The sequence below is a fragment of the Martes martes genome (assembly GCF_963455335.1).
Source record: "Martes martes genome assembly, chromosome: 2".
NCBI classification, from domain to species: domain Eukaryota; kingdom Metazoa; phylum Chordata; class Mammalia; order Carnivora; family Mustelidae; genus Martes; species Martes martes.
In genome coordinates, this window is record NC_137889.1 from 139690022 (window position 1) to 139701232 (window position 11211).

Genomic DNA, 11211 nt, shown 5'->3' on the forward strand with positions numbered 1-11211 from the left:
GAAATGTTCCTCGGAGGACGGAGCCAGCTGACTTCACTAGGGTTGGGAGCAGAGCCATTGTTTGAATGTCCATGTCCTTAACACCCAACCTGGGTGGTTTTGCTCTTCACATTAAAGATGCCTGAAGTAACTGGTTTGTTTCCTTTTATTTTCCTGCAGGCTTTTCCAAAAGTGCCTTTAAAAAAAAAAAACAAAACAAATCCCTAGGGTTCTCCTTGCCTTGATTCTGTTCTGCCATCAGCTTTGGTGAGCTTGCCCGGTCTGCCTGCCTCACAAACGTGCTTGCCATTGTGAATTTTCTTCATCTCTGTAAATAGCTTGTCTGTGCTTCTCCCTAAGGATATCTTACTTTCTCCCCCTGTGAGCAACAAATTGTTTACCATGGGGGGACAAAGGCTGGCGTGGGTATGTCAGGGAGAGTTACCCGGCAGCAAGAAAGACGTTTTCTAAGGAGAAGAGGGTCATTTCTTCAGAAAGATGCAAGGACCCTGGGGCGCCTGAGTGGCTCAGTGGGTTAAAGCCCCTGTCTTCAGCTCAGGTCATGATCCCAGGGTCCTGGAATCGAGCCCCGTGTCAGGATTGCTGCTCGGCAGGGAGTCTGCTTCCCCATCTCTCTCCTCTGCCTGCCTCTCTGCCTACTTGTGGTCTGTCAAATAAATAAATAAAATCTTAAAAAAAAAAAAAAAAAAAAAAAAAAGAAGCAAAGACCCTAACAGCCGAGTTCCCAAATACGTGAAGTAAGAAGCCAAGAGAACTAAGGGGAGGAAGAGGCAGACCCACAACTACATGTAGAGGTTTCAACTCTCCTCTCGGCCCGTAGACAGCGGCTCACAGAGCGAGGAAATCTGGAAACTCAGGAAGGACGCCTCGCATATGAACACCACTACCCACCAGTTCCAGCCCATTCACAGCGGAATGCATTATTCTGCAGCGTGCCTGGAACATTCTCCACGAGCAGCTGCATGCCCAGTTACCGTCTGCTGAACACACCTGTAAGGACAGAAATCCTACAGAGCACATCCTGTGACTACAACAGAATTAAACAAGAAGTCAGTAACAGAAATATAGTCAAAAATACACAAAAGGTTGGGGTGCCTGGGTGGCTCAGTGGGTTAAGCCTCTGCCTTGGGGTCGGGTCATGATCTCAGGGTCCTGGGATCGAGCCCCGCATCAGGCTCTGTGCTCAGTGGGGAGCCTCCTACCCCCACCCCGCCCCCACCTGCCTCTCTGCCTACTTGTGATCTCTCTGTGTCAAATAAATAAAATCTTTAAAAAAATACACAAAAGGCACAAATCATAAAGTTTTTAAAAACTGACAAATTTAACTTTATCAACATTGAAAATATTTGCTCTTCAAGAAACACTGCTTTAAAAACAAAGAGGTGGCCACAAGGAACAGAACAGAGGTTCTTCAAAACCCTAAAAACAGAATTACCATATGACCCAGCAACTGCACCTCTGAGAGTATACACACTAAAGAACTGAAGATTGGGTCTTAAAGAGGAATTTGTAAGCCGTTCACAGTAGCTTTAGTCACAACAGTCAGAGGGACAAAGTGACCCGAATGCCCCGTTGATGGAAAAACAAAATGGCGCCCATCACTCCGGTGGAATATGGCACGGCCTTCAAAATGTTTTGGGGCGCCTGGGTGGCTCAGAGGGTTAAAGCCTCTGCTTTCGTCTCAGGTCATGATCCTAGGGTCCTGGGATCGAGCCCCGCATCGGGCTCTCTGCTCCCTGGGGAGCCTGCTTCCTCCTCTCTCTCTGCCTGCCTCTCTGTCTACTTGTGATCTCTGTCTGTCAAATAAATAAATAAATAAATAAATCTTTAAATAAATAAAAAAAAAAAAAAGGAAGGATGTTTTGACACCTGTTACAAGAGGGATGAAACTTGCAGGCACTGTGCTTGGTGAAATAAGCCAGACACAGAAGGATTTGTCTGATATGTGTGTCTGTCTTAGTGTATGAAAAAGAACAAGTACGGTAGTACTCTAACGTATCGATGTATCACTCCGCTTCCTGTTGCTTCTTTCTCCAGAACCCAACTACAGATGCCAAACATAATGGATGACCAGGATGGTGACAATTTCAGAGCACTGCCCCGGACACCTACCCCGGACGAGAGCAGCTCTGGAGCTTCATCACCCAGAGTCCACAGATGACATCAGGGTCCCCCTGGTGGGGCACGTTCTGTGGGTCTGGACAAGGACAGCAGGATAGGCACCCACCACCGCAGTATCACCGAGTTGCTTCCCGGCCCCCACATGCCCCGTGCTCCCTGTTTGCCCTCCTCCCCCCCCCACCCCCCCAGCCCCCGCAACCACAGGTCTTGTCACTGCCCCCGTGGTTCTGCTTTTCCCAGGATGTCCCACAGCTGGACGCTCACTCATTTTTCGATACTTACGTAGTAAAGAAATGATGCAGTTTTTCCCCCTCTGGCTTCTATTTGTTTGCTTTCTGATTACTGAATTAGGAACAGGAGGCACAGGGCATTGGCCTCAGGGACAGATGTGTATCAGACCCTGGGAAGAAGGTCTGCAGTGAGTCCTAGTTCCCACAGCTCAACTTCCACCAGCTCACCTTTCTCTGCCTCGGGCTCAGGGTTCCAGAGTCCTCCAGTCACCCATTGCCTCTGCTCGCCTTCCACTGGGCCAGTTTGGTGGACTCGGCAGTACAAGGCAGAGGAGGAAAGGGGTGGTGGTGGCCCCTCTAGCCAGGCCCAAGGCCATCTTCCTCAAAAACTCTTTTTATTTAAGTTCATTCTCCTTGCTTTGGATGGTCTCCTTTTTCCCATCCCAAAAGTTATACATACTTTTTCCAAAATCATCTTCCAAAGTCTTGTTTACATTTACATCCATAACACATGCGAGGCTTCCGAGGGCTGGCTGACCCCTCTGGAGGTCGTGCACCACTCCACACTTGCACCCCTCGTGTAGGGCAGGCACCTCCATCACCTCCGTTCTCCTTATCTGCACCCAGTGGCTTTTCCTGGTGGCCTGGTGCCTGGCAAACAAGCAGTGTGGGCCGGCCAGAGGGCTCGGCCAGTGCCCAGGCCTGACATGGGACCAGACCGGGCATTCAGTGGACAGCAAGCAAGCGGGGGAGTCCCCTGGCCTGCAGTGTCCTGAGCAGCAGGGACTGGGGATGCAGGCAACGGTGGCCGAGGCAGGAGCCAGCCTGCGCAGATGCATGCCCCGTTCTGTTGAGTGTACTAGAAGCCACTGAACTGCGCACTTTAAACGAGCAAACTATACAGTATGTGCATGATAGCTCAAAGCTGTTTAACACAAGGCTCCCCAGCAAGTGCTCACGCACCCTGACATGCCCCTGGTTCGCTAGGTCACCATCAGCCTGACTTGAAAATCCTCACTTTCTTGCCTTTAAAAATTGCTGGATGGGTTGGGGCGCCTGGGTGGCTCAGTGGGTTAAAGCCTCTGCCTTTGGCTCAGGTCATGATCCCAGGGTCCTGGGATGGAGCCCCACATCGGGCTCTCTGCTCAGCAGGGACCCTGCTTCCTCCTCTCTCTCTGCCTGCCTCTCTGCCTACTTGTGATCTCTGTCTGTCAAATAAATAAATAAAATCTTAAAAAAAAAAAAATTGCTGGATGGGGTGCCCGGATGGCTCAGTTGGTCTGTCTTCGGTTCAGGTCATGATCCTCGGGTCCTGAGATGGAGTCCCACACTGGGCTCCCTGCTGAGCAGGGAGCCTGCTCCTCCCTCTGACCCTCCCTTGTCTTGTGCTCTCACACTCGCTCACCCTCTCTCAAATAAAAGAAAAAAAAATCTTAAAAAAGAAGAGGAAAAAAAAAGGGTCTGGGCCCCTTAGAGACTCGGAGCCACAGAGGTGCCCAAAGCATGGATGTGGCTGCTGTGTCCATGCTAAGGGGCCCAGAACACGTCGCTCCAGTGGACAAGGCGGAGGGCCAGAGAGGGAGTGGGTATGGTCAGCAAGCCTGCTGGCCCCGTGGCACAGCTCATTCATGTCGGGCCAGACACACTGTCCCCTCCACTCTCCAGCGGCTTTCAACATCTCCCAAAAGTGGCCCATTTCTTGCTTTTTCCAAAATAGCATTATCAAGTTGTGAATGTAAAACATTTTCATGGGTTTCCATCTGTTGCATTTCTTGTCCCCACTGGAGATCAAACTGTCCCAGCTTTGGCTGGCAAGGGGGCCTCTCCAGGTCACTGCCAAGTCCTCTGGGTGTGACCCTCCCAGACATTCCTCGCCCAGGCTCATCACGAACATCCCCAACACCTGGGACTGGCCATTCTGTCAAGAGGCCCTCACGGTGACTAATGGGATTTTAAGACCACAACATGAGGGCAAAGGATGGTCACTGTTTCTAAAGCTTTTCAGCAGCAAGAGCATGAGGGCAGGTAAAGATGATACAGATTAGATACGGATATTAAGTATAAAGTATAGATTACAGATAAGATTTAGACCAAATGCTCAGCTACAGATGGATGTGTACGATACCCACAGAATCCCTGCTGGCCGCTGACCTGCCCTCCACTTCTGTCATTCTCCCTTCCCATCTGCTCTGTACAAGGACCCAGGTAGTACGCAGCCTCTTGGACTGGAGGATTCCTTCAGACTCGCTGGGGCTGGGCGTCCGCACAGCTCACCCCTCTCTACTGCTGAGTCAGACTCCATGGTCTGGCAGCTGCTCACCCGCCGACTTTGGCTGACCCTGGACCACACAGCATTTCTGGAAGCTCTTCACTGGGTGCAAGTGTGTGTCCTTTATCCCACACGGAGGACACTGTCAGGGTAGCGAGGCTAGCACCCACAATGTGATCACTACAAACACAAGCCTTGTGTCTGCCCATCCTCCCCTGGCCTTTTTTTTTTCATGATTTTATTTGTCAGAGAGGGAGGGTATGCACGCACAAACAGGGCAGCGGCAGGCAGAGGGATGCCCCTCTCCATGTCAGCAGCACCCCGAGCCAGCAGCAACAGCACCACGATCACTGCAAAAATTATGTCCTGATCTTGTTGGCCATCAGAGCTCATTTTCCAGCAGATTCCTCAGGAATGGCTCCCAGGAGCAGGTTGTTTGGCATTCTCCCATGTGGGTAACAATGCCCTGTGCCCTTTATACTTCCAAGTTGAGTTTTCTGGGCATAAAATCCTCGGTGCACATTTTCTCTCTTCACATCTTGTAAACATGCTACCACTCACCATCTCCCTAGGATAAAATACTTGTCAAAAAGTCTGATAATGTACTGCTTTCCCGTATTTTTTTTTTTTAATAAGATGTCCAAAGGATTTTTCTTTTCCTTTCAAGTCCAGTAATTTTGTTAGAACATGTCTTGGCATTGGTCATTCTGGGCCAGTGTGTTCAGAAATGTGGTGTGCTTTCAACGTGTGGTTACAGATCTTTTGTACGTCAGAGAAGTCTCTGTGAATGGTCCTTTCTCTGTTGGAAAAGGTCTTGCAAAAGGAGAGTACACTCTCACACCCAACACGGCACAGGCGACACCGTTGGTCCCTGTGGGGATCCCGCCTGCGCAGCACACTATAGCTTCCTGTTCGCCTGTCCAAGGGCATCTGGGTTGTCTCCAGTTTGGGGAAGCTCCGATCACAAGCCCAGTGAACATTCAGGTACGGGTTTTTGTTTGAATGTGTTTTCCCTCTGGGATTAAAGCCCGGAACACAAGTACAGGGCTTATGGGGGCTGCATGTTTGGTTTTTAAGTAGTCAAGCTTGTCTCCAGAGTGGTGGACCTCCCACCAGTGCTGCGGGAGGCCCCCAGACCCCCCACCTGGTTCTCAGTAGCACTCAGTGTCGGCACTGCTATACGCCAGCCACTTGGACAGGCAGGAGCATCTGGGGACAGTCCCCTCCTCTGGCTCCTCTGCCATGCCCCCTTCACACCCTCTGGCTTCCTTCCTTTCTTTTTTTTTTTTTTTTAAGATTTTATTTATTTATTTAACAGACAGAGGTTACAAGTAGGCAAGAGAGGCAGGGAGGGAGAGAGAGGAGGAAGCAGGCTCTCCGAGAAGCAGAGAGCCCGACGTGGGGCTCGATCCCAGGACCCTGGGATCATGACCTGACCCGAAAGCAGAGGCTTTAGCCCACTGAGCCACCCAGGCGCCCCCTTTCTTTCATTTTTTTAAAGGCCTTATTTATTTATTCGAGAGAGAATGAGTGGGGAGAGGGAGTGGCAGACTCGCCGCTGAGCATGGAGCCCAACACAGGGCTCAACCCCAGGACCCTGAGATCACGACCGAAGGGATGTTTCATCGATGGAGCCACCCAGACACCCCCCTTTCACTCACTTTCCAATCAGAGTTATTTTGAATTTTGAAACTTTTGATATATTCTGGATACAGGTCCTGTGAGGTGTGTCGTTTACAAAGGTTTTTCTCCTCCTGTGCATTTTGTCTTTCCATCCTCCTAACAAGCTCCTTCACAGAACGAAAGCTTTTAACTATGACAGGGTCCATTTCAGTAATGCTTCCTTTCACAGATCATGCTTTTGGGGTCAAGACTAAGAACTCTGCCCAGCTCCGGAGTGCAGTGATTTTCTACCAGTGTTACACTTTACATTTAAGTCTGTGGCCCATTTTAAGTTCACTTCTGTACAACATTGAGGTTCCGGTTGCGGCCCACGGCCATGGATGCCCAACCATCCACAAGCGCCCCTGCCATAGGCTGACTTCTAAAGCGGCTCCAGCAATCCCCACCCAGTTTCAAACTCCTGGCTGATCCCCTCTCCTTTGGTGTTGGCTGGCCGGCAACCAGCTGCTCAGCACCAGAAGTGACAGGCCATCCCTTCCGAAACCGAGCTACACCTTCCATGCGGCTGGCTCCCTCCCTGCTTGCATGCTCTACACTAGCTGCTGTACGGAGAAGCCACCTGCTGAGGAACAGAGGGCAATCCATGGCCAATATCCGTGAGTGCGGCTGGACATGGATCCTTCCCCAGTCAAGCCTTCGGATGGGACCCCAGCCCCAGCCGACTTCTCCACTGCAGTAGTGTGAGAGCCCGAAAGAGAGGACCCCACTAAGCCATAGAAACGGAGAGAATATCCTTCTTATGAGCCACTAAGTTTGGGGGAAACCTATTGTGCATCGAGAGAGAACTCGTACAGCCTCATCCCGCCTGCCTGCGTCAACCACAGGCCCAAGGAGAGGCCCAATTCTGCCCAAGGATAGGAAGAAAGTTCCTCTGGAAACTAAAATTCTGGGGCGCCTGTGTGGCTCAGTCAGTTAAGTGGCTGCCTTCAGCTCAGGTCATGATCCCAAGGTCTTGGTATCAAATCCTACATCAGACTCCCTGCTCAGTGGAGAGCCTACTTCTCCCTCTCCCTCTGCCTGCCACTCTGCCTACTTGTGCTCTCTGTCAAATAAATAAACAAAATCTTAAAAAAAAAAAAGAAAGAAAAAGAAACTAAAATTCTGCCTTTTACCCAAAGTGCACGCCAAAGACACGAAAAGCTGTCACACAGGACACTCTCAGAATCACCTTCAGAGCCACAGGGGGACATGCCACATGCCCCACACATGGCCTGGCACAGACTTGAGGGAGCAGCACACACCTGACTGAGCCCTGGGACCCCTCCCCAGGCACACCCACCCACATCTCAGCCTCCATGAAATGGCTAGGACACCTCTGTCATTGGCTTCCTGCTTCCCAAAGGCCAGTTATTCTGCCCGAAGACCATCCCTGCCCTGAGTGGTGGTGAAGGATGAAGCACCGTGCAGCACTGTGCAGGGCTGTGGTGATGCAGTACATGGGTCTCCTGGCAACCACAGCTGCTCACGTGGCACTCAGGGTCTCTCTGAACTCCCGATAATCTACGGGGTAGATGCTATTATCCTGCTCTTAGAGACAGGGACAGGTCTGCATCCCACCGTCCACACTCAGCGGCCCCTAATGCACATGCGGCCAGGTGGAGAGCTAAGGACACCTACAGTTGGTGCCTTTGTTGGAAAGCCAGTGATCAAGGTCCTTAGTGCCGATATTTGGAGACTTGGCTTCCTATGCTACACTGAGGGAATGAATCATTTTTCTGGAAAACAGCATGCATCTTTGAAATGTGAGTTTTACAAAGTGGCATAAGGTCCAAGTAAAGCCTGCACACTGGAAAGCAAGGGACACAGCGACAGTAAAACAAAAAACGCACGTCCACACACACACATGCACACAAACACAGGAAAAACATATTAAAACCACCCTTAAATAAAATAAGCAGAACCGATGATCAAAAAGGCACACTTCCTCCCACCCGCCAGCCCAGGTTCAAAGACGACTGCTCACCTGTTAACATGCAAGTGTTAGCACCGTGATGGGACTTTGCCTACATGGAATAAAAAGACCTCTGTTAAACAGAAAAGCCACCTACACGGTCCAGAAAGCCAAAAGTGCAGGGTTTTGGTTCAGGCAGAGACCGTTGACTCACCTGAGAGGATCCACTGATGTCTTCCTACCAAAGGGAGAGGTTCCTGATACACCAGGAAGAAACAAGAGTGGCTTTCCAACACACACAAAAAAGTTGGGGGACACAGGATGACAATCCTGATAAGCTGACCATGTCTACGCGTGGGGAGATACAAAAAAGAATCCCAATGGGAGCGAGATAGCAATCAGCCTGGAAGTGTGAAGAATTAATCATGCAGGACAAACTTAATTTAGTTCTGACACTTCTTCGTTAGATGTACAAGAGCCAAGAATAAAGAGGACTGGATCCTAGCCTATTGGTTATTTGTAACACTCATACAGAAAATACTAGATTACATTAACAGCATCCAAAGGCAAGAACTGAAGTTCGAAGATTGATTTCCTTGTTGTTTAACAGCATTCCAAGAATTTAAGTGTGAAGTTAAAAGCCAGAATGATTCCTCTAGAACCTAAATCAGATCTCACATCTGCTACTGCCCACCTTACTCAGCCCAAGTCTACGTGTGTAACACCCCCGCTCCAGCCAACACAGCCTCCTCACCCTCGTTTAAGACCACTCTAGTCCACCCTCCGGCCACGGGGTTAGGGACAAGCCCCTCAAGGCCTCCAAGTCTTATCCTACACCACCAGCCCCAAGACCAGAATCTATCCCTCAAGAAGGACTCTTCTGGTGTGGAGATCCTCTCAGTCTGAAGACCTGTGAGCTAGAGACATCGTGTCTGCTCTGTCCCCAGACCCCACCCCACCCCCACACATATACACACAACACGCAGCAATGGGCCCCACCTGGGCCAATTGCTCCAGACACTGCTGTTCAGAGTTCGGGGGGCCCCTGGGCCTGGTCCTGCTCCATCAGGGCCTCCAGGCTTCCTGGCTCTGCCTCTGGGCTCCTGGGTCCACCCTCTGAATTACTCTTTTTCCACAAAAGGCAGCCTATGTTTGGGGCACCTGGGTGGTTCCATCAGTGAAGAAGATACCAGCTCAGGTCATCTCTGGGTTGTGAGATCGAGCCCCAGTAGGGCCTCAGGTTGGGCTCTGCACCAAGCATGGAGCCTGAGATTCTCCCCACCCCGCTTCCACCTCCAAAGGGAGGGGAAAAAAAGGCAGGCTGTGTTTGCAGTGCTGAAGCTTCCTCCCCATGGGTCCTGCTAGTGGAATCCAGAGGGTCCAGGGCCCCTCTTTACTTCCTCCTGCCTGTCCCTTCCAGCGCAAACCAGCAGTGTTTCTGACAATGGGATTCTCTCCAAAGCTTTCTGAGCCTCCTGTGAAACTTCCTGGCCTTCACACAGGTCTCCTTGGAAGAAGCCCCTCTCCGTCTTGAGCTTCCACTGGGGAAGGCCTTGGAGTTTCTGGGAAACCTAGAAAGGGGTCCCGATTTTTTAAGGTCGTAATGAGCCAAGACCACAGCTGCAGCTTCATCCCAGCACACACCTTCCTGGCCATCCCAGGACCCCGGGTCTCAACAGGAGCCCTGCTTATCCCCGGGAAGGTGGAAGGCACGGGAGACGAGTGAGCACTGCTCCTTTGCCCACAAGCCCTTCCCTGGGCTCCCGCTCTCCTCGGGCCTTTCAGCCGGAGCTCCAACAGGAAGCAGGGGCGCCCAAGGCACTGCCTAGAACACCCGGGCAGCCCATCCAGCCTGTCCTCCTCCACCCCCACCCCAGACGCAACAGTGCTGCTCGACTCCGTCGCCACGTGGCCAGGACCATGTTGCTCCAGTTCCTAGTATTTGCACACCTTCCCCCCAAGCCCCTGACCCCAAGTCTCCTCAAAGCCACAGAGGCACCCACCGGCACTTTCCTCCTCCAAGTCCTGCCAGCTCCTGCCCAGCTACAAAATCTCTCCCACACGTGAGCCATTTACCAGCAGTCTATACACCAGTCTATATACACAAGTCTATACAGCCTACCCCAGGGCCTCTGCACTTGCTGCCTTCTGAGGTGGTTGTTCCTCCCTGAGATCACGTCTGTCCAAAGGCCACCTCATCAGGCATCTCTCAATCAACCTATAAAAAATGACAACTTGTTTATTAAAATAAAAAAATAATAAATTTTTAAAAAAGTAAAAAAAAAAAAAAAGATAACTTCCCACTTCCCAGTCCTCCCCAATCCCCCTGCCCATCTCTGTTCTTACCCCTTAACCTGACACTGTACTTACAGTCTTCTGTACCCAGTAGAGCATGAGTGCACACTTTGGAGCACCCGGTCTCCTACAGGTCTCCAAGACCTACCAGAACTGTGTCTGACACACAGTATGGGCTCAATAAAGTGAACAAGGAAGGACTCCTGCCTTTTTGAAAGACCTTGAACAAAGCTGCCAAAACCCATCCTTTGCATCATGTCTGAGAGACCATCCATAGGCCAAGTTTCCAGGGATCACAGGCGTAATTACGGAAGATACGCAGTGGTCAAGGCTGCCCCTCGAAACCTGATGCTTACCCTGCTCCAAGGCAGACTGCACAGCCCTGGTCTGTCTCAGGAAACAGGGAAAGCCCTGCCACCCACCTCCGCTGCTGAATGAGCATCAAGCCTAGATCCCCTGGCTTCCACCCTAAGTCTACTGGGCACACGCCACCGAATATGGCCAGGCTCTACAGTGACAGGAGATCTGGATGTGACTCTGGCCCGAACCAAGATCCGCCATCAGAGCTCCAAACATAAAATAAGGTCCTCCTCACTAGGCAGAATTCAGTGAGCTGGGGCCAAGCTTCCTTCACCACCATGCACTGTTCTCCCCAGCGCCACAGGGTAAGGTCCTCCAAACACAGGAATTCACTTGGCAGTCAGCCTATTTGACAACATAAT